General features: G+C 39.2%; 1 long non-coding RNA gene across 1 annotated transcript in view; it reads right to left on the bottom strand.

Moving 5' to 3' along the window:
• LOC117951974 overlaps positions 1–25,065 on the bottom strand; it is a 104,737-nt gene that overhangs the window by 5,649 nt on the left and 74,023 nt on the right. Inside the window, exon 3 of the long non-coding RNA XR_004658290.1 lies at positions 3,538–3,776. This is a non-coding gene — a long non-coding RNA (uncharacterized LOC117951974). The remainder of the gene's footprint in view (positions 1–3,537; positions 3,777–25,065) is intronic.

Genomic DNA, 25,065 nt, shown 5'->3' with positions numbered 1-25,065 from the left:
TTACTCTCTTCACTCCCTCTATTGCTTTAAAGTGTTGAAATACATCTCTTGTTACTTTTGATACTCACTGTCTCTACAATCCAATTCCTCATCTCCTGACTCCCTCTCATCTCTTTGGATTTTTCTTTGAGGCCCACTGTTGTTGGTTTGAGTTTATTGAATTCATGCTAACAGTTTAACAACTGAATAAAAAACATAATTTACATTAGGTTATAAAAATATAAGGTCTAGCCCTGTAAAAACAGATTAATACACATAACTACACTTATAGACCCTTACATTTATAGTCACCTACAAACAGCAATCCACTTTATTTGGTCTAGGTACTGTATTGCACTTAATCTAATATAATATGTAAATTTGCATATTTATGTTGTACTTCTTTGATTTCCAGTGCCACTTACAACTCGCAAATTTCATGAAATATTTCAGCTACGGAGCTGTCGCTGGAAACATCATGCATTGTGAAGAGCAGACACAAGAAGAGAACACCAAAGATTACCAACAGTAGTAGGAATGCTCAAAAATAAACCCATGAAGGTCTATTTTCAGGCAATGGAGAAGGCTATGGCAGAGCCATAGATGTGCAACAACCAGCAGAAAACAAACATTATGGTGTTTGAAAAAGAAAGAGCACAATAAACTTCTTGATTCAAGTTAAAAGATCCCAGAATAGACACTAAAATGTCTACAATGTTATAAGACTTAAGGAGAAAATAAGCGAGAAGAGGCAAACAGGATACACCTCTGTCAGGATAAGTAATGTGCTGTGAATCTCCTGTGTGTTATTCAGATTTAGAGCCAATGATGAATTCCACCTCGGGCACCAAGCTGGCTCTTACACAGTCTCTTATCGCACACTAAGAAATATATTTTCTACACACACGTGTACAAACACACACACACAGCAAACCTTTCAGCAAAAGGGATTACCCACAGAGACATTAGATTACAGAGATACAAACAAACACAAAGATGCTTGGACTCGAGTAACTGAGAAATCAATAGGTCATCTTCTGGAAAGATAGAGAAGAGGAACGCTAGTGTTGGATCTTACATGTTTTTTTTCTTAAATTCTCTATGTGAATCTCACCCACTGCCCTACTAACAGCCGAATGTTAAAGCTACATTGTGTAAGAATTTCTCCCATCTAGCATTGAGTTCATATATCGCAATCAGCTGTCTCTCACCGCGCAGTTTAAAGTACGTATTGCAGCTACGATAGCCATCAAGCTTCAGAAAGCTAAAGTGTACAAAAGGCTGTCCATCAGCTGTGGTTGTTGGAGTGCGTGTCAGAGAGTGGCTCGGACGTGCGTTTCACACCACGAGCAGGCACACGCGCCACACGAAGAAAGGGAGGAAGAAAGAAAAAAGAGACTGCAGCGGTCCGGAAGATAATTAACTAGTTGGAATTTGGTGCAGCTCCAATGTTCACTCTTTTTTCTGATGCCAGCCTGTTGCTCTTTTCAATCTCTGTTTGCTTTTTCTTGGGGCGAAGAAGAAGACTGTTCCAGAAATTTGGATTTTAAATATGTGTGGCCGGGAGCAAGAAGCAACGATACCCAAAAACGCAAAAGGCGGAGCAGTATAGCCTGTATGTCCCTTACCGACTAACGTATTTCAAGATGGTGCATGACTATGGAGAGTCAAATGAGCATTAATGTAAATTTCAAGCCAATAGGAATACTTGAAATTAATGGTGGTGGTCAATATTAATAAAAAAGGACAAGTTTGTGAACGGGCAACACAGATTTTGATAATGAACAACTACAAATGTCACACATTGAAGCTTTAAAACCATGTTAGCTGGAAAGAGAACTTCCTCTCCGTCTTGATCCTTCCTCACGTTATATTCCAAAGATTGAAGAGGAGACAAAGAAAAAGGAGAGCAAGTTAAGTCATCTTTAGACCGGATCGTTACCGGGGATTACACCCTCCCGCTCAACTAACATATTTTACATTTTCAGGCAATGTTCTGCTTTAATTAGATTGCCCACAGTTACTGTTGATTCATGGCTACACACACTTACCTACACACTATAACTGGAGTTAAATCCAGGTAACTTCACATTTCTTTCATTTCATTACTGAATAGAGTATAGTGACAGTTTCAAAGAAACTATGATAATTGGAAATTTTTTGTGGATGTGTGAAATGTGGTCTACTGGTCGTGACAAAGGAAAAGTCAATAAATCACCAAATGCATTAAGATGTGCCTTGATAATTGACTTGCATAGGGGGGCAATGTCAGTCTTGCTAGCATATAGCTCATGGCAAGTCAGTCCAGTTAATAAGTCAAGGCTAAAATTGGAAGTTGAATATTTGAGTGGCTTCAGACTAAGTATCAATTGTATTTTTATAGCCCAAAACTCATGTATCAGCTATATAGACATAAAAGGTGGTTTGTAATTGTCACCTGGGCTCCAAATCATTTTATACCTTGACAGAACTAAGATTTAATTCTGCATCTTTGAGCCATTTCACAAATGTGTTTCCACCTAGTCTCCATAGTACCGAGGAGAAAGTAATAGTAAAAAGCCAGACAGACAGTTGATGCATTTCTCACAGCAGAAGCTATCAATCAGCTGCAGGTCAGGTATGGTAACCTGGTTTATTGCTGGAAAAGACCTTCTTTTCTTTTTCTGCTTCCTGTGTCTCTCCTTCAACCTATCTCCCATACTCCCTCACTCCTCATGTCTTTCATGTCTGTTGTCTCAGATCGATAGCGACTCCCACGGCACAGAGTGGACAAATCCCAGTGGCTGCTGTGGTTTTCCAAACAATTCTGCACACGGCACATACAAAAAAAACACGCATGCATAGTGTCATTGACTGCCTCCTTTAGCGAGAGTGGTAGATACACAATGATACAGCACATGTAGTGTGTACAAACATCAGCAAAAGACAAGGACAGGTTCCTCTCTAATATATCAACACATAAGTTCCATCCAGCTCTTCTTCTCTGCCTTCCTGCTCCTCAAACTGCAGCACAATAAAATCTATTATAAACACACATTCTCAACTTCCCTTATCTATTCACGGTCTTTTTAATAAACTCTAATCTTCTGTATGATCTGTCTATATAGAACTAGTGACATCATTACTGTGCTGTGGCTGGATGAAAGACAGGGATTAACAAAAAAAAAAAGACAGATGAGTGAAAAGACACTTTTAAACAATGTAACGACCTTCAGCGTTTTAGCTTTCTGCTGAAACACTTTCCACTCAATTTCTTTTTTCCTCAATTTGGAGTTTTGAGGTTACTCAAGAGAACAGAGTTTTTGTTAATCAGATGCAACTCCATGAAAAGGGAAAAGAGACTACATCTATCGTTAAACACTTAACTTCAATGCAATGCAAAGCTAGGCAATTAGAATACTGGTAAGAGGAACCTCTTTCACACTGATTGACGCAAAGGAAGAAATTAAAGGGTTATGTTATTTGGAAACACAGTTGAACACAGGAATCAAACACACACACACACCAGAGTGACATAGTACCTTGCAGTGCAAACAGAGGTCAGGTGAAACAACTCACTTGTATAATTCAGGCAGGCCTGATGTGCAGCTGCATTGCTCTGACACAGATTGGAGCCTCTGACACCTTCTTGTGAAGGATGAGGATGTGACAGCTATCGTCATGGGAACCCAAAGGATCAACACTGTCACATACATCTTTCAGTGGCAACATAGTCTGTTCCTCCAAATCTTCATTTAGTCGAGTTTCCCTTGTGTCTCCTCCCTGCTCTCTTGCCTCTTCAGTTGAGTGAATATTCTCTGTAAAAACACAAAACAAAACTTTTGTGTATGGTTGTGGATGAAGTCAGTTTTAATTTTCTCACGTTTTCTATGCTCAACAGGTTTTATTGTTCAATGACACACACACACTCATCAGGAGGCACAAGCATATCCGTGCATATATAACAGGTGCTGGGTAACAATAATCTTCACAAAGACAAACACATATCTGCCCACTGCTAAGTACTTCCTCCTTCTTTTATTCTACATTGAGATGACAGCGTGTTGACTGACCATTGATGGTCTAAACATTGTCATGGTCATTAAAAAATAATAGAGGAACTGAGAATGAGGGGGCTATTTTGTTTGTTTTGTCAGTTAAAAACTACAGTACCGATTTAGTAATAAAGACTTCAACTTTCTGCATAAAGAGATGTGATGGCTGAAGTCTGTTGTTACTATGACTAATTATAATAAACACTAATTATATAGCATCCAAGCCAAGTCTCGAGTCAGCCCATACTAAGCATGTTTTAGAGTTTATGCCCTGTTCCTGCACGTAGAAATCTTGAAAAAAACTTCACACAATCTTTTCTAACATTTAGTTGGTATACGGCCTGTACAATTTTATTTTACACCTGCTAAATATTATCGCAATATGTCTAAAAACTTTTCAAAGTACTTTTGTAATGTAGCATGATTGGAAGTTACTTTTGGATTTCTTAGATTCAGGAATTGGTAAAAAAAAAATATTTTTGCTCAAGTGCTTCTTCAAAAGTAAAACTTAAACATTGCTGCAATTACTTGTTACAACTTAATGAAACATGAGCATGTGTGTGTTTGTGTGTACACATGAGTGGCACGCCTCCGCGGCAGTTTAGACAAATGTTTAATTACACAGGTTCAAAGGCACTCCATTAAAAGAGAGCAGACATAAGGGACGGGAGGGAAAAGAGTGGCGAGCAGGAACATAATCCATCCTCCTGTGAGCTCTATGTGGCTGTCAGACAATGTTGCAAGGACAAATTTAATTTAGTCAGGGGATTTAGCCCATTCAGTGGCTGACTTTGCTTTGTGAACATTGAGTTTTCTTTGGCTCCTGCAAGCCAATGAAGAAGCAGAGTTAAAGGATTCAAACCCATTCACCTTTGCAGCTCCAATTTAAACATCTAATTAACTTTCAAAAACGGAAAAAGGCTTTCATGGCCTAATGTGTTCATACCAGCCCCAGTGACAATTTGGAGGATTGCATCACGCTTACACATTTTTATTGCTGCAATTACACTTATGGTAATAATACAGGAAAACTGAATCACTGCTTTTTAGAGAGCAGAACACAAATATGATTTGGTAAATAAGCAGAGGATGAGGACAGCTAATACAAATGGGTCAAGTACTATGTTTGTGTATCCAGTGCAGGAGACTAATAGATCATTTCAATGGCCTAATAAAGATCAAATAGGTAGGCAGGAAGTCTGTAAGATTTCCACTTTGCAGATACAACTGTAGAGCTTCGACAAGGAAGTTGACAGGTTTAAATGCATGACCTTCTTTGAAAATTGCTAAATAAATCTCTTAAAAACTGTGAAGACGGAAACCTGTAAAGCACCAAGGCCTCCCTCATGTGTGAAGAGATTTTCTGGCGAGGAGGGCATGACATCATGACACCTGTCTCCCTCCGCCCGCCATAACCACAGTGCAGTTGTGCTCATTGCACTGAGCTGACAGGTGAAGGTCTGATAGAGTTGAACTACTGCATTAGCATGCTCCGGTGTGTCACCATTTGGGCAGGGGAAGACAGAAATTGATAAGAAAAACTGAAGAAAGTTGTCTGGACTAAAAGAAATGAGTGAGTGAGTGAGTGAGTGAATGAGTGAATATCCCATTGCGTGAATACTGGTCTTATTTGTCAGCCCATTCATTACAGATGGTGTAATTCAAAGTAGAAAGATTTGGTAGAAGGGGAAATGGGGGAGCCTCGGCTCATTTTGAGCTACACATCAATCTCATTACAACAAGATGGAGAAAAATGACAAAAAAAGAGTTAGCAATTAAATGTCAGTGGATTTAAGAAAAATGTGATGAAGAAAACTCAGTAAAGTGTAGTCTATTAGACAGAGAATGAGAGAGGAGAGAGTGACTGAATGCTTAAAAGTCATTAGTGAGAATGTTGAGACTAAAGCCTGGATATTGAAGACAGCCGCAAGGAAAAGAAAGAAAGAGAGAGAGACAAAACAAAAAGCACAAAGATAAGAGTAAAAACAGTGAGACAATCTCTAGTAACGAATGTAACGCTATTGACACAGTCCGAGACCCGGAAAAAATCTACTTAACCTTACACACACACTTTTGAAGAACATTCTTGTTCGATTGGAAAATATATAATGTATATCAAGCACTCAGATAATCAGAAAAGTTTGAAATACACTCCTGTTTTGATCTAAACTTATCTGTGAGTGAAAATATAACGACAACATATGCAAAATCTCAATCTAGACACAGAAAATGATTCAGAAGATACAATCAGGAGGCTTAAAATGTACAAAAAAGCACTAAACTCACGCTTGCATTAGCCTCCTAATTCATGCTTCATTATCAGTTATCATTCATAAGCTGCCTGGCTACCAGCTGACCAGTAACATATTGTTGATTTAACCAAGATTTAATGTTCATGTTTGGGTTTATTAAGGGAGGAATAGTTCTCCAAGCAGCACAACACTGCACTTATGAGATATGGAAACACAGTAGCTCATCTTTATAACCGATGACTGAGAGCACTACTGTCTGACAACCACTTTATTCATGTAACCATTTCCTTTTGCTAAAAGCACAAAGTTAGAACCGGAGCGCTCTCAGTAATTAGAAGCTGAGTTCATTCTGTTTTAAATGTACCCAACATGTCTGCCAACATGCGTGGTTTTGTCAATAACAGCCAAATAATTAGACTGATTTGTCTCAGTCACTGTTTGAATCAAAGAAACAAATGGAAGCAGGCTAGATCAATGGCCCTGCATACTAGAAAGTATCAGGAAGATACATAGTGCAGACAGTTTTATCCTTTTTCCCTTTTCTTTCACACTTGCCAAATTAAGATTGACACAAAAACACAGATATAGAAATGCATGTCCAGTACAGGTCACAATAACATTTAGCATCATCGTCAGGTAAAGGTTGCAGTCTTGTTTGTCCCATGACGGTTGTCCTGCGAACACTGTGAAAAAATTGTTTTCAACAGCATCTCAGAACTTGGAAACCAAAACCAAATTTATGGTTTATATTCTTTTTAATTTATTTTATTGTCTTGAATTAAAAGAAATATGGAGATTCATCCTGCCGCTCCCTCGTTATAACAGTCCATCCATATTGTGCTGGTCCCTACAGATTGCATTTCTCAACCAGAATCTCTCCATCCATCTGCTGAAATTCTATTTTAATGACAAACAATACGCTACACACACTCGCTCCATCACTGCTGCCTGGAGCTGCCAGAGAATGGGACAAAGAAAAGAATAGAGCAAAATCAAGAATGATTTTGGAGGAGGAAGCTGAGAAAAGGTTCTCCTCACGTGTGTTTAATCAGGATAATGTTAATAGTATAATAATGTCATGTTAGTCATTGATCCGCAGGAGTGTGTTGAAAGTGAAAAGAAAAATGCAGCCCTATCTAAAAATGTAAACTATACCTGTGGCTTTGAAGGTTTAAATTGCTGCTCTGGTACCAAGATGGAACAAAGCTAGCTTCAGGAAACAGAAAATCGTGGACGTATTCCCAACTGTCAACAAACTCACCCGTAACTCAGTTTTCCTCATATGAGGAATGGGACCCAGGTGTGAAGTCAGCATGTGCTGTCACAACACCACTGTCCTCAAAGATCAAAGTAAGCTGCAGCGGATGCTGCGGGAGCAACCGTTTGACAATCAGTGCTATCGCCTACAGCAGCGACTCACCCAGAACTCACTCATGTTGAAAATCAAAGCAATCCTAGGTGGCAAATATAATCCCACCAGCTACAGTCTATCCTTTCAGATGGCCGCGCTCAGGGCCGGCGATTGCTACTGTCAACTTATGCGATTGCCTAGGGCGTCAAATGTGTTGGGGGCGCCGTAGAATTAAAATGACAAGCGGAAAAAAACATGTTTATTTAACATGATCATTCTAGAGTGGCCCCTCAGCCACATACTTACTTGTCAACCTGATTATTAGATTGAATTGATGATTATTGTAGATCATTTAGTAATTAGGGGACAACTTCAAACCGATGATTTAGTTTGAAGTTCCCATGACGTTTCCAGTCTATGGGTCAGACTCAAACACACGGAGCTCTGAAGCAGAACTGTGCGTTGCTTAGTGTCCACTCTTTCTGTAAAAATACAGGCGAGCAGCGGCACAGACAGTGGCGCTGCTGTAGCACGCCTTCCGTGGTCTGTGCACCTTTAGACCTATAATGGACACACTCTGCTGTGGGTAGATGTGTCCCTATTTCTGCCGTAGTTTTGGGTTTCCCCCTCCGATGTAGAACAGCATACAGCCACTTCCCTAAACTGTCTCATCCAGAGACCAGCGTCTCAGACGGAGGTGTCTGTCAGGAGGTCTGAGATCGACGGTATCAGCAGAGCAATCACGTAATGAACAGCGGACTATGCTGCAGGTGGATTATTTTCTGAAATACTGTGACTTTTTTTGTAACAGCCTATTTTATCATTACTGTATTTTTCTCCAAACATCACGAATCCTTCAAATCTCAGAGAACACACACAAATATATATTATATATATATATAAATATATATATGCACACTGTATATATACAGATGAGAACAAAAGACGCAAAAGAGGGAAGAGTAAATTATGCTAGGCTACATGTGTGCTGACTCAGATATAATTAGAAAAACTCAATCTTGCCTAGGGCAACCAAAGGGCTAGAACTTGCCCTGGCTGTGCTCTTTCCCTTGTCACTGAGCCTACAACTTTAGCCCTGTTGCTTGTTCAAGAATATCATTCTTCAATCTATCAGTCAACTTAGATTGAAACATTAATTAGTAAATCAATAACTTTGCCTTCAGGTCCCTCGTGACCTCGTACGCCATCTTGCGCTCACTCATAGATAAGACATACTTTAAAAATAAAAAGTACGTAAGTGTCTCTCATCAGTTCGGTTGTTGGGACAGGTGCTATACTTTTGAAATTTCTATAAATCCTCGCCAATTTATCCTTATTTCTAACATTAGAACAATAGTATTAGCTAACATGGCTTTTGTTTAGGCTGGTCAGCCCGTCTGATTAGTCCATAACAGAAATTTAGAACCAACTAACCAAATATTTATATCATTTTTTGACATGTTTAACTTTTTAGTAGAACACAATCACACATTAACTTTACATTATACACCACGTCATGAAAAATAACTTCTGCCTCTGGATAAATCAGACCAGGCTAACAACAGCAAACAGGCAAACATTAGCGCTAATGATCAGAGGTAGGCTATATAGGTACATGCTTCGACAAGGATTTACGGACATTTCAAAAGCATCACACATATCAGCCCAGTCTCATGGCAGTTCGTGAAATGGTGACATTATTTAACCCGTTGATCTATATATAGGGACGACGCATAGTTAAACTAATTTATTTCAATGGGAAGCATCTTTCGTGATAACAGCAGGATTACAGTAGCAAGTAGTACTGAAAAGCCATAAACTTGCATAAGGAGGTTGGATTGTGTCCTGGCGGCTGTTGTTCATTTTGTGGTGACCACCACAAAATAATGGAGCAAGCGTGTCCCTCTCAATCAAAGTAACCTCACCCACAGACCTCCTAAGGTCTGTGGGTGAGATTGCCTTCAAAGTGACCAATCATAGAAGGGCCAATGCCTCCTTGGTTTCCACCACCAAAATGTGAAAAGTCTGTTTCATTCGGACGCGTGGTTGTTGCTCTGTGGGTGTGCTGCCTAGTTTCATACACGCAGGTGCCATTCTTTCCCTCTCCCTATGCTATATTCACGCTTGCAGCTGCCTGTACAACCCTTGATTGTTGAATTGGTGCACGAAAAGTGACATCTGCACATGTGAAATGATAAAATGTTTTATTGGGCTATCACGGCCTAATACAAATCCATTTCCTTCCTGTCACCTCTCTGATAGCACTGCTAATGTAGCTTAATAAAATTATGCAAAGGAACAGCTCTCAGTTCTGTTCTGAACATATTAAATTATCGTCTGAGGAGGGACAGAGAGAATGAGAGAAAACCCAGGAGATGGATGACCTCTTCAAGTCCCTGGAACACCTCTCTCTTTCTCTCTCTGGGGGTTAATAGGGTTTTAATGAAACTGTGCTCCTTCAACAAGTTATGTCATGGGGGAAAATGGGTAGGGAGTGATGGAGAGGTTTAGTGTCAAGTGGTTTTATTTACTAGTATGAAGGATGAACAGCAGGGTAAAGAGGGGGAGCAAAATATGTACAAATAACACATAGGAAGCAGCGAGTGAGCCTACTTTAAGCATAAACCATGGGGATGCTGCACTTTACCAGCTACCCAAATCCCTCCAAACGATACAGTTTTCTAGGGTAACAGTGTCTCTATCTCATTTGGTTAGTATGGTTGAGATACTCGGTTTTAATGCTGCATGAACAGAAAATTGAAGGTAGAGCAAGCGAGAGATGACAATTGCTGAGGGGTTCAATCTGGAGCTGATCCACTTAACTGGGGGATGAACAGAGAGAGACGTGGAGAAATTATGATTTAAGAGAGCCGAGGAGTAATATGGTACACTGATGGTAGACTTGGCATATTAATAGGATATTGTGTGTGTGTGTGTGCATCTCAGTGTATAGTGTAAAAAAAAAAGTGCTGCAGGCTGGTAGTCCTGCACTCAAGTCCGTATAGTGGAGAAGGACAGGAGTCAAGGAAGCAATAGAGAGTTAATAGATCAAACAAGACAGGAAGGAAGGAGATAAGAAGAACATAAGAAGACCAAAAGGTGAGATGAAGGGAAAAAAAGTTAGTTTGGGTTAGATGGCACAAAGGATAGATTAACTGAAGTTTACATAAAAAGAAATTTAAACAGATGTGACCTTCATTACTATGCAAGAAATGTGATTTGGGAATAAGAGGGTGACATACAGGAGTCAGAACCAAAGGAAAGTAAAAAGAGACAGGACTGTGAGATTCAGAGGAAGATACTAAAACCTGAAAAGGACATCTCACCTTGGAGGCTATCAGATGTATACATAGGATTACAATACTCTGGGGTACTAATCATTTTCTGTAATTGTTGTAACTGAGTTTAGGTCAATTTAAAAGTTGTAATTACGACATTTTTTATGAAAGCTTTAATTAATGCATCTTCCTCACTGAACTATTTTAATTATAAAAAATAAGGAGCATTTCAAACAGTGCTGTAGCACACTGTACAGGCACTGAACACACACTCTCCAAAAATACAAGTCACAATAGGCTAGAAAACTGAAAAAAACATCTCTTATGCTATGAAACTGGAAATATAAATTTTATAGAATAATACAAAAAAAAAAATACTTCCTGGGGGCACATTACTGCAGCAGGTTGTTTTTGGTCTTCAAAGTTCTTTTTTAACTTTGAGCTTAGTAATGAAAAAAAAATGTCTGAAAATGCACAATAAAAATACAGATGCTGTATACCAAAATCTGTTGTTCAAAGTAATTAACCCAAATGTAATGGACACAGTCAGAGGCAGAATGGCAATCGGGAGAGTTGGGACTTTTCTCGGTGGGCCGGTAGTGTTTCGAGGACGAATAGTTGTAAATGAGATGCAAATTTTTAGCAACACTATCCGGTGGCCTGGTACACGGCCACTACCCGGCCGCTGGTCGAACTGTGCAGCCTCTGCTCAACCCGTACGGTGGGCTGCAGCAGCCTCTCATTTCAATACATACACAAGCTAATCAGACAGCACTAACGGTCACAACCTTGCTAGGATTTTCAGAAACAGGCCATAGGGGGATCAGTAAGAGGCCCCTCCCCATAACTCAAAAGGAAAAAAAGGGTTGTGTTGCTGTGCTGTGTGTTGTTCATTCATTCACCATCCGAACATTCAAGGAGCACCACTACACTCAGTATCGTCACATCCTGCAGTAGAAAAGAGGGGGAAAGTCATTCCATAGTATTTAATACAGGCTTTTTATAAGAAAAGTGCCACGTTTTGCTCAGTAAAAAAGTTGTTAGAGTAAAGAAACTAAGAGTTAAGTTTCTCTCTTTGTAAGGGTCAGCTGGAGCAGAGAATCCTGATTGGCCTATTGAGGTGTTTTCAATAGTGGGTGTAATTACATAATAGAGTCTAACAGAGGTCTCCTGACTAAGTGCTCTCACAGAGCAGCCTGCTGCCTCCTGACAGACCAACACAGGAAAAAAAGAGTTGTCCCATCAACTCCTGAAGTGAACAGGAGTTTAAGTTTCACATTCGCATGCCAGGCAGAGCGTCACAGGCCTCCTTGGTTCTTCACCAACCGAACTACAGTTATCAAGCATACTGCACTGTTAAATACATTTTTAAACTTCCCCCTTGTCATGTATCTTCCTATTTATCTTGTACCTTGTAAACCCAACAGATTGTGTGTGCTGAAGTATTGGATTTCCTAGCACAGGATATCCATTACAGCCTGCATATGAGAGTGTGTCTCCGTGTCACAGCTGAGAGGAGCACGGGGGGAAGCCGCTGTGAAGCTCTCCCAGCGAAGCCAGACTCATTCTAAAAGACACACCACCTAACAGAGGGAGACAGGCACAGTTAATGGTGGCTGAGAGGGTTAGTCTGGAATTGTTTTATCTAATTTGCAGTGGAGGAGAGGATAGCTTGCATGTAGAGAGCAAATACATAGTTTATGTATTTTTGTTGGATTGTTGACAGTAGGCCTATACAAAACATATCACCAGCTTTACCCAGATCAAGTGTTTTCTGACTATCACTAAAACTTTCAAATAATTGCTGAAGCGGCTGTATGAAACCCTTCTAAACGTTCATTATGAATTGAGCGGAAATATACAGTATTCTGTGAGTCATACTACAGGGGCCCATCATTGTTGTGTTAATTACAGCTCAGTAGAATTAGATAAGATTAAACAACAGCATGGCTCAAAGCCTCACTGAATGATACTCAGGAGAAGAGATAGAGTTATAACACTGGTAATTTGTTAGATAAATGTCAAAGCTAATAGGGAATTGAATTAATTCAAATACAAACAAGCACATTAATGATTTTAACATACCTACTGAACTGCAGCAAAGCGTGTAACAAAAACGTCTCTGCAGAAATTACACTTAGGACAGAGTAGTCAAGGCAACAGATTGATTGCATTAGAAAGGCCTTATGAAAGCTCTAAGAGGAAAAAGGGGAAGAAGAAGGACAATGGGAGTATAATTTATCTTGTTCATTTGTGTGACATGTTGCTGCTCAGTGACATTTTAAGGCCACACATCCAGGAGCATCGGCAACATCTAGAAATAAACACTTATTTCCCCTTAATTGCATGATGTATTTAATGTTGCTAAGAGGACCGTGAGAGAGCAGAAAGGCACAGGCGGCTTTGTAGGGAGAATGGCAAATGGTTCATGACAGCATATATTCTCTGTTTCTGAAACTTTAATGCTGTTCTTTTCTTCTCTCAAATGTATTTCTTTTCTCTTTATTTGCTTCAGTTGCTTATACGTTTGTATATATCCAATTTGATGGGTAGAGTTTGTGTGCAAGCAGAATAACAGAACAAAGCCTTTATTTAAAAATGCAGCAAATGTTGGTTTTGGTATTTCGTACATTAGTCATGTTTGACTGGCTGAATTTAAAAACAACATGAAGCCCTTAAAGAGAGAACAAAATGGCAAAAAGTCAGATGGAACAAAAAAAAATAGAAGAGGGATGATTAAAACTATGAAGTAGACATCAAGTTTTCTGAAGTATGAAGAGATTAATAAGAACATTAATTTGAAAGATCCGGCTGGCTGGAGTCCCAGCCAACAGACATCAAAGACACTTTGACTTTGAACCATTGTTCATTTATTTCCTCCATACACCCACACACATGCACACCATTTACACTGGTAAAGGGCTGAAGATGATTTCAAAGCTAGTTGATCATCAGATAATCACAATTACTATGTAGATGAAAGTGATGTGTATAGATGCTAATGTCCATTGGAGGCCTGATGAGATGTGTTTAAATCACAGCTGGTGCCTGTTTGCTATGGCCAGATCAGATGCTGCGTAACATTCATGTTGAATCAGCCACATAATGAGCACAATATCTTGTCCTGTTTTTGATCTTCAGAGTAAACACTTTGTGTCACAGATGTGTGTGAGTTGAAATGCCTTTTTATAAAACATTGGTAGTTGAATGCACAGATGCAAAATATGGCACGCAAATTAATGTCCCGCTTAGGTTTTATTGTAATAAAGATGGTGATCACTTAACTTTTCATCTAAGGTCATCATCAGATCAAGATTTAGAGGTATCCAAAACTTTGGTTTATGGGTAACTCTGTACCTTGTGTTTTGGTGCTAATTTGCTAAATGCTAAACTAAGATGGTAAAAATGCTATACCTCCTAACATTGGCCCTGTGAGCATGTAGAGACTCACGGAGATTCTAGCATTGCTGCACCTGTACCCCTCCCTTTTCATCTTTCTTCTTCACTTTTCTCAGCTTCCTCAAATCTTGTTCTAGGCAAGGCAATGCAAGTCAAGGCAGCTTTATTTGCAAAGCACATTTCAGCAACAGGGCAATTCAAAGTGCTTTACACAAAAAACGTTAAAAAAAAAACGTTAAAAAATAAAAACAGATAAAACACAAGAATAAAAACATTTAAAAATAAAAAATAGAAACAGATAAAACACAAGGATGAATCTAATTTGTTGTAGCTCTAACATTCCTTTATTGTTTGACCCACACCTCCTTTGTCTTTCACTTAGTTTTTCTGCATTCATGGATTATGTCTTGTCCGTCTTTTTCTTCTAAAATCTAATGAAATCAGCTGTCTATGTATTTATCCAATCATGGCGTGTCTCTGATATGCATTATTAGCCTGATTATAAATAGGATAATTCGACTTCATGCGGATGAGATTGGGCCATCCTCCTCCATTATTTTTCCGCATTACATCCCGCTGACTCAGATGCCCTGCCCCCTCCCCCCTTGCATTCTTTTTGCTTTACTGGCTTTTTATGACTCTTTCTGTTGTTTTCAAAAATGCAATGCTTGTGCATGAGGTTGCCGCCTGGGGAGCTGCACCTGTGTACCTCTATGCCATGGAAAAAGTTATTGCTTTCAATAATGCATTTTGAGTCCAGTGAATTCAATGCAGAACATTTACAGCCTCTGAATTATCTAGCATCAACTATGAGACATATAACACAAAATCCTTCTAAATCAAAATCCAAGCAAAGCCTGTTGTTTGTGCAGCATGCATAGAAATACAATGGATAGAAACGCCATTGACGTCTGTTTCCTGTTGCCATTTGACCCGTGCACAACAAAATGGCTAGTTTGTCCTTCACTGCAAAACCTCAGCTCCGCTACCTGCCGGACGTCGGCTTATTGTCGGAAGTTTATACGTTACCATGGCAATGATACACATAAACATGGCTGCTGCTCTGGTCATTCTGCTATGTTTATTTGATTAGAAATGGCCTTTCTATTGATTTTATTTCTATGGCAGCACGTAAGCTGTTGAAAGGACAGTACTTGTCTGCACTGAAGGGTTCTCCAGTGCATGAGTAGTCATCCTTTAATTGTGTGTAATCCAAGGTTTTAGGATAGGATTAAATAAAAGTCTATTAAAAAGTGATGAAAGTAGTTTCTGTGTTATTTAAAATATGAGATACATTTTTGTTTTTTACACATTGCCCAGGGTTTGACTTGGTTTGGCCATTGAGTGGCACTGGAGTGTGGGATAACAGGGAGGAGGAAACAGCAAAGAGGAATTATAGATGGAAAAAAGAAACAGACAAAGCTTTTGAAGGGATGATGTGAAAAGGACAGTTATTGTGCATGGGATATGGCTGTATATTATAGATTTAACTCAAAAGATGTGTTATATAATAAGCTGCTCAGTGAGAGAAAGATAGAGAGAGAGAGAGAGAGAGAGAGAGAGAGCAGAACTGGCTCCATTGTGGACTGACTCACTGTCTTATAGTCAGAACAGATTTCACACACATAAACACACAAATAATAGACATGATGTACAAATCCCTGAATACCTTCTGGCTCAACAAAATCTAAGAACAGTGTGTTCAAAACATTCACTCATTCAGGCAATTCAGAGGCTCTTTCAACAAAGATAAGTCTGACATTTAGCCAGAGGAGCATGCACGGCCAGCACATCTGAACGATGACATTCCACTAATTGGAAGTTGACTTTTACGGAAATAACAGAAAGTAGCAGTTTAAATATTTGACTTGGTGGCTAACCTTCAAGTAGACCTGTTGTGTTTATATCTGAGCAGAGAGATTTCTTCTTTCTTACTTTTGTTATCAAAGGCATTTTTACCGGCCTCTGTCCCTCTTCAAGTACCCAGTTTCTTCTGCAGAGACTCTCTTCCCCTCAAAAAAAAAAATCCTTAACCTCTGACACAACTCAAGAGCTGCTGTCTGACAAGGGTTTCTGTTTTTTAATCCCTTTTGAATTTTGCTTGTGTCTCTAAAGCATATCATTTACTTGGGAATGTATAAAAATGCCTATGTTATAATTGAAAATGTACATGAAATTAATTGACTTTGTCTGTATTAATGTTACTTCTCTAAATTCTGTAAAGAAGCAGGAAGGCTACATTTCTTCTTCTACCAATATAAACTAGTGCTGCAGGATATGGGGAAAATGTCAAATTGCGATTATTTTTGACTGATGTTGCAACTGCAACATGATTTACAATATAGAAGGGAATAATCAATTTTTGGATTATTATTCTCATTCTTATTCAAACACAAACACAAATGTGTGAGATTTTACCAGAATCTGTCCCAAACAAAGATATATGTTCCTTTAGTCTGTAAGATCGGATTTGTAGGGCCAGGCTGTCCCTGCAGCACCACAATACTTCCTCCAGAATGGTTAGACGCATATTTTGCCTTTAACAAAAAAATATTGCACCCCCCTGCGATATTGCACTAGTCCATATTACAACTTTGATAAAATTGTGATTGAATAAATGAATTGTGCAGCCCTAATATAAAATATTTAGGAAATATGAATACAACATGAGACCAGTATGCAGAGTAATTAAAGCAAGTAAAGTAGTGGGGAAAGTGTGTATTTTGTAGGCTATCACAGGAATTGGAGGGCATAAGTTTTGGTACGATATCATACATACTTGTTCAAAAACATGTTAAACCAGAACACTGCATAGTGTAGATAATCTTGTTGTAGTGAAATGTTAATGAGCTGCAGACGGCCATGTTGCAAGAGGGCCAGTGGACATATGCCAAAGGGTGACCAGAGTCACAGTGAGACTCCAAGTGCCAACTGTGGTGTTGATGATGCTACAGGAGAGTGAATGTGAGGCCACTCTGCCTCCAGGCTGCATAATGCCTCTGCTGATGGTGACCCATTTGAGTCTATAAAGCTATAAAATAAATAATGGAGCTCTGTGACATTGATTAAAGAAGTTTTCTCAACACTCGCCTACAGTGATTTTTGCATTGTCAGCTCTGTTTGAATTGTTTGGACTGCTAAAAGTCAGGCTAGGTACTTTATATGGACAAATTAATCCATTCATTCTATCTAGAGATACATTTTAGCTACATGACACAAAAATATGCTGTGAAAAAAACACTTGTTGTTAAGAACTTGTTTTTGTTCCTGTTTTTGTCAGGTGTAATGTTGCTTTAAGAGTACCACATAAGCTCTTGCTTTAAAGATAAGCATACATCAATACGATTTGTCAGACTTTCAAGTGTACTTGTTCCATAACAGTAAAGTGGACAATGTCTCAATGCAGGTACTTGGTTGCTAAAAAGTCTGACTTTATAGGGATTAGGTGACACAGAGTTACGTTATGCTGTCGGAAAATGTCAAATGTGGCATCTACAGTTGAACGTAAAGGGAAACACAAACTAAGATAGTTATTTAGATGGTAGGGGAATACAGTAGTGATCAAGTGTCATCCATTGCTTGATATCGATTATTCCATCCCATGGTCTCTCCTCCAGCATATCACTTCTCATCAGTTTTTTAAAGTGTTTCAGTAAATAAATATCTGTAGATCTTTTTCCGCTGCAGAGGATGACAATTCCAATTCTGCATTTTAGCGTTAAGGAAAAATGACTAAATCAACAAGTGTAAATAATTTACTAAACTATGTTTCAGAAAAGGGATATATAAATAAAGTTTATATATAATTGAATGCAAAACAATGACTTTCTCTGCATCAGCATCACCATGATGTTTGATTCAGCAGCTACATGTGCTACAATGAATCCCCTGTGGAAAAGCAGAAAAGTATTTGTATCAGATGTAGGACCATACCATGGTGCGCATGAAGAAAAACTTCAAATTCAGACTTTCTTATTCTAACGTTATAATATTTCTGACATGAAGACAGCATAACTAACTGTGGTACAATCTCATGCAAATGAAGACGCATTACTATGCCAATAAATAGGTTAAAGTTAAAGATCTACAAGCAACAATGTTTCTGTCAGTGAGATGTAAATAGTAATTTCTTACTTTATTCCATTACAGTGAAATGACTACAGCATGGTTGCCCCCTAAAGTTTAAGGTTGAATCCCATTTCTCTGTCTTTCTCCTACCTCTTGCCCCTTACCCCTACCCCTTGGCCCTTGAAACCAAGGGGTAAGGGGTAGGGGTGAAAACATACCCCTATGAAATGGGACACCACTTCGTTACATCACCATACAGAATTGATCACTAACTTCCAAGATGCCCTCTCTGTCTGTCGACTGTGTGGGTTTTGACAGTGGCATATGTATTTATATATCTATATATTTAATAGTTATTTTAAGTTCACTTTGGAGGTGCAGAGGCAGATGTTCTTATCTGTGTAGTACTTAGGTCTGTTTGCAATACATAAGTGTATATACATGTATCATGTATACATACATTTACACCCTGTATACATGGTGTGTAGTATCTGTTTTGGTTATCACCGTTTTGAATGTCATTGATGTTCAGAAAACATTTTTGTAAACAGTCAGTGTCCCATATGAAAACCAATATCAATATACAAGTGCGTGAACATTAATTAATTTTAAATGATTACAATAATACAGTACCAATGCAATAATGAATGGGTACAACATGAACATATGAATTAGGAAACTTCTGCTCGTTTTCAGCCCGAAAGTGGATCAGCAGCTGTGAGCTTCTGTGTCCTCCTGTGTGATACAGGGTGGTATATGTAAAGCACGTAGCAATGTATCCTAGACCGTTAATATTAATATACATATATATACAATCTATGCGACGTATACAGTCCATTCAAGGCAGAGAAATGCGGGACTGTTGTGCAAATCAACAATAGCGTTAGCGATTAGCGTTCACATTGCAAGCTAGGGAGTTTCAGTTAGGAACATGGTTGCAAGTATATATGCACAGGACTGAATAGACCACAAAGCAACACTGTCGTAACTTTTAAATCAATTATTTAAGCCAAAAGTACTTACATTTATGTGTCTCTCTGGTCGATGCGGCAGCCATTGTTGCTTGTGTGTTTACAAGTGAGGTCGCGTCCACACTCGGTTTCTAGGGCCATAAACCCCTCGGTCTATCCCCTACCCCTAACAATTGGGACACCACTAGGTCCCGCGTGAACGCACAAAAACGAGGGGAATTGGTAAGGGGTAGGGGTAAGACAGAGAAATGAGATTCAGCCTAAGGCTTTGGGAAACCTTAGCCCTTTTCCTCCCCCCTAACCTAATGTGTCACACTCTCTCCCCTTGTTGTTCCATCCAGGTCCAACTTGTACATCTGCGATCACTGAGAAGCATGCCTGAGTCTGGGAAGATGATTGAAAGCTTTCTCTCTTATGTCTTTTAATACAGACTGACCTCAGGAATCTAAGTTTCTAATTTGAAAACTCTAGCCCAGAGCAAGTACTATTCCTGCCTAAGGCTGAAAGGCTGTTGGGACTGTACTGGGCTTTAAGATGAATGCCTGACTGACTTTTTTCATTTTACATTTTACAGTATGCTTCTGTATTTAGATAGAAGCTACAGTTAGTTGAATAGCAGAAAAACAATGCTACCTGGTATTATTTTTTCAATGTAGATTCCATTGGTGTCTGTCGCCTCTGCGTCTCTGCAGCTCAGCAAACCAATACTGAAGGTCTGAATGTGTTCAGACCGGTATTCACACATTACACATGATCTCTGCAGGTTGTATCCAGACAGCTAGCTAGACTATCTCTACTATCTGGGTTTTCTCTTTCACGACTTAGACAAATTTTGCAAGTACACATGTTCCACCAAAACAAGTTCCTTCCCGAGGCTATTTTGCCATCTTGGCCAGCCCCTCCTCCGCAGCACTGTGGAGGTAGGCCTGGCATTGCAAGATTGGTGCGCGCACACACAACTTTGGTAATGTGATAGGGACGGATAGAGCATAGAAATTAACAGGAGAAGGCAGGAGCGGAAAGGGGTCGGAAGATTTGTGAGGCATTTCAATTTTGAATTTTTTTTTTTTAATAAATATGAAACTACAGTATCTTTATTGATTCATAGAGACAAGCGAAAGTTAAGGCCATACCAGCCCTATGTGTGTGGTTAACTCAGCTGCAAAATAAAGTAATAAAATGCTATCTTTGGTTTGTCTGAATTCCTGTCAGAACTGTCAAAACTCCTGTGTTCTTGCTTTGCCAACTGGGGAAACTAAGTCACTTGCTAAACTTGTTAAACTAACTGTTTAAAAAGCGTGTAGCTTAATACTAGTTAGGCAGTAGTTGGATGAGTTGAGTCGTGGAAAAGATGTGGAAAAAGGTGCACAAAAAATGACAATGCAGGATACGGTTTTAAAAATCAGTGACCGAGGAGACAATGGATAGAAGATAAGTAAGTAAGTAAGTAAGTAAGTAAAATGTATTCGTATAGCACTTTTCTCAGATGAAGATCACAAAGTGCTTCACAACAAAAGCATTTAACAATTCTCATAAATACAATACATCATAAAAATAAAAACAAAAGAATAACACGTACACATAAGACCAGCCTAACCACCCTACAATCTAGTTAAAAGCCTCTTTAAAAAGCAGAGTTTTCAACTGAGTTTTAAAGTTTTCCACACAGTCTAAGCAGCGCATGGAAGGAGGCAAAGCGTTCCACAACCTGGGTGCAACAGCTTGAAATGAGCGGTCCCCCTAGTTTTAAAATGTGTACGGGGGGCAAGTAATAGTCTCTGGCCTGTTGATCTCAAACTACGTGAGGATGTACGCAGCTGTATCAGGTCAGAGATGTATGGGGGTGCCTGTCCTTGTAGGGCTCTAAAAGTTAGGACAAGAATTTTGAAGTGCAGTCTAAATATCACTGGTCACCAATGAAGTGAAGCTAAAACTGGAGTAATATGTGCCCTTTTACTCGTGTGGGTTAAAAGCCTAGCAGCAGAATTTTGGACAGTCTGGAGACAACAAAGATCCTTCTTATTAAGACAAATAAAAAGACTGTTACAATAGTCTAAGCGAGACGAGATAAAAGCATGAATGATCATCTCCAACTCGGCTTTTGACACCAAGGCTCTTATCTTTGAAATGTTCCTTAATTGAAAGAAACAGTTTTTAATAAGTTGTTTCAAGTGTTTCTCCAGAGACATGGCCGCATCAAAAACAACACCTAAGCTCATAAGACGGCTGAACAGACGAACCTAACTCACCAATGTGTTTCTTAATCTGAGGGATAAGATACTAATCACTCTCTCTCCAGACTAAGATACGTTGGATTAAAAAAACATGCTACTGGGGGTGCAACAGGGTGTGACAACTTGCTTAAAATGGGATCCACTAGTCTTTCTTTCTGGATCTTGCAGGACAGGATTTATTTCGGGGGGGCAGTCACGTGACTGGGACATGCTGGGAGTATTTTCGTGGGTTTGGAGATGGGATGGGAGCGATCATTGATTCCTGTGTCACCCTCTAACACACACACACACACACACACACACACACACACACAAACACGCACACAGACAAGGTAAATCTGCTTTTAGATCCAATTGTCCAATTTCATAAGGTGGATGCAGAAGTGAGCGACTTTTGTTTTCAAACAATGTTTTTTGTTCCTGGCACAGAAGCCTGAACTAAACTAGATTAGTGTTATAAATATTCCTTCATTGCACTCGGTGGGAAAAAACAAACAAACTACTGATTTCAAGGTGTTACTTAAAGAAAACACGTCTCAGAATATTCCTCTTTGTGGTTTTATTATTTCTATTAATAAGATAAGTGCAAGATTCCAGGCATCGGCTGGGTCTACTGAGACAATTCAGGTTTTATATTGCTTTAAGTTTGAATGTGTATGTTGGTCAGGGAACAAGAAATAAAGACTGCACAAATCTCTGCCCACCATGTGAGCCTGTTAACAGAGGCCATGTTATGCTATTGGAAATACCCTTATACTGTTCAGTGGAGGAAGATGTTTAATCTACTGCCCACAGATTAATAATATGTTAAAAGCAACAGTGCTAAATTCCAAGCTACAGCTTTCATGTTAGCATGCACTAACAGACCATGATGGAAATAGCTCCATGTTACCGACGGGGCTAGCTTTGATCCTCCTGTGTGCATTAGCCATGGCTCTATCTGGCTCAGATGAGGAGCTGTAGGCTTGTTTATCTCTCAGCTCCATACTGGCATCTCTTCACACTTCCAACACATGGAGCACTAATTACCCTAAACACTACTGTATACCAAAGCTGAAGTACCACTTCTTACTGTTGTGGGAAGACAAAGAAACACGTTGAGTTAGTTTCGAGCTCAGCTGTTGTCAACTAACCATTAAATACTAAAGCATCTAGTAATGATGATAAAACCTTGTCATCAGTGAATCAATATGGAATGTACTTTGTCCAAATTGTTATGCCAGAGTGGTCACGGTGAGAGGATAGTTATGAATGAGATTTGGAGTGATGTTTTTGGCAGAAATTACAGTCAAAGAACAAATCAATACAATGAAACACGGGGGGTGTGGAAAACAGTGCTATACTGTGGGAGAGACAATGTGAGAGAAAAGTAACCCTGTTTCTTAAACATAATTTTATTCAGGCTAACAAGGGAGATCATTTGTATAGTGTTTTTATGATTGTTTGATATTTAATTTGTTTATGACTGTTATGCTCTTTCTAGCTTTCTCTCTTAAGGCAACACAGACGAGCCAATTAAATGTAATCTTAGACTGTTTTAGACATTTAACTTATCTTTTATAGGCCTCCTCAGATTAACACTTAAAATGCACCATCATGCTTCAAACCAAGCATATGGTGTCATTACACTTAAAAACATTCTGCCTTGATTGCATTAAACTATCCTCCTAATCACATGCAGTTTGCCTAGTTGTCATGGAACTGTCTTTGATCTGCTGAAACAGATTATGTGATACAATCGTAAACATTAGAACAGCTACTAAAGGGATCTTGAACTAAAATTTGTTTGTGTGAACTTCTGTTTCTGAGTTCTAGAATGAACATTCAATCTCAACTTTTTAGCCAACATGAATAAGAAGTCCCTAAAGTTCTCAGAAATAAGCTTGAAAATGTACATTTGAACATTTGTAATCACATGACAACAAAATATATCTCCTGATCAAGTTATACGATCAGAAGCTCAAGAACAGCTAGTTTGTGGTGAGTTTTGTTTTTATCAACTACAGTACATGTGATGCAATTTCCAGTGGGGATTACCAAAATAAAGATATAATGAAGAATAAAGAATAAAATAATGAAAAAAGTTGATTTAAGGTAAATAAATGATCATTATCATACAAACACAAAGAACCATATGAAATGTATAAATGGCGGGGGAACTAATGCTGATCATAGAAAAAAACTATCCACACTTATGCGCAAAATACAAAGTATGGAGTCATGCACCTTGTATCAACTTCTTTACACATACACTTCATGCCATGTCACCCCCCCACATGGGGATGGAAGAGCCTGAGGGAGGAAACAGAGCAGCCCAACACTGAGGGGAAAAGGAAGTATTTCATGTCTGTCTGTAGGCTGTGACATTAACAACCAAAGGTGATTTAATTTCCTAATTCATCCACCTTCTTTATTTATGAGCCAGCAAGGTTTTTTAGCAAGCGCTGATGGATCTCTATTACCCTGTATGCTCCACCCCGAGGACTTGGTAGCCGCATACACACTGAGATGGAGGGGTGGAGGGGGAAAAAAATGGAGAAAAGTGGGGAACAAAATAGTGTTGCAGAGGTATGACAAGGTTTTGGTTTGTTACCAAGCCACCCAGGACATTTCATTTCATTTCTTTTCACTAAAGCCCTCTATTGTTTCCTTGTCCCCAGCCTTCCATCCGTTTCTGTCATTCTCTTACTGTGTACTTCCTCCAACACCCTTTTTCTCATCATGAAGTGTCTTTCTTATCTCAAAGTTATCCTCTCCGAAAGTAATCTGGCTCTCTACAAGGCTTTTTCTAGGCCTGTATTTACCCAACCACACACACTCACTCTCACACACACATACATACACACACACACACAGCCTAGGTGTCTCTTCCACTCAGTGTTGCTTAACTTCCTGACGTTTGGCCTGAAGGCTGCTGTGATCTTCACTTCACACACAGACTGTTTTTCGTCACATTGCCAGGAGAGCAGAAGTGTCAGGATCAAACAGACACTCAGTAAACACACACAAAAACATGGAGGCATATACACACAATTATTCATCTACAGTACTTCATCTAGATTGTGTGTGCAGTGTTTACCTACTCTAAAACAGCCAGTTTGGTATCATTTAGATACCACACAGTTAAGGCAGATTCATAATTTCATTAAGGTCTAAGCTCACATCATACACTTACTGCAATCCTAACCGAGTCGGAATTGTGTATAAACCGAACAACACTCTAACCATCCTGCCGATATGGGCCGTCAGATCAGAAAACACAAATAACAAATCATTTCCTGTGAAGTTTCCTGAAAATGTGTAAATTATTTGGTTAGAATTATAGGGAAAATAAAATGAAGAGTTGGTGCACTCCCAATTAATTCCAAATTCTAAGTTAGTGTTAGCTTAAGCCTTTGGGACAATGTACTACAGGTCAACGATGTTGCGGAGGAGTGAGGATTGGACCCAAATGCAGAGATGAGGACAGCAGGCAGGCAGGCGGGTGGTAACCAGGAGT

This window comes from Etheostoma cragini, chromosome 10, assembly GCF_013103735.1.
Source record: "Etheostoma cragini isolate CJK2018 chromosome 10, CSU_Ecrag_1.0, whole genome shotgun sequence".
Taxonomy (NCBI): domain Eukaryota; kingdom Metazoa; phylum Chordata; class Actinopteri; order Perciformes; family Percidae; genus Etheostoma; species Etheostoma cragini.
Note: the sequence above shows the minus strand (reverse complement) of the source record. Positions and strands in the feature narration are given on the sequence as shown.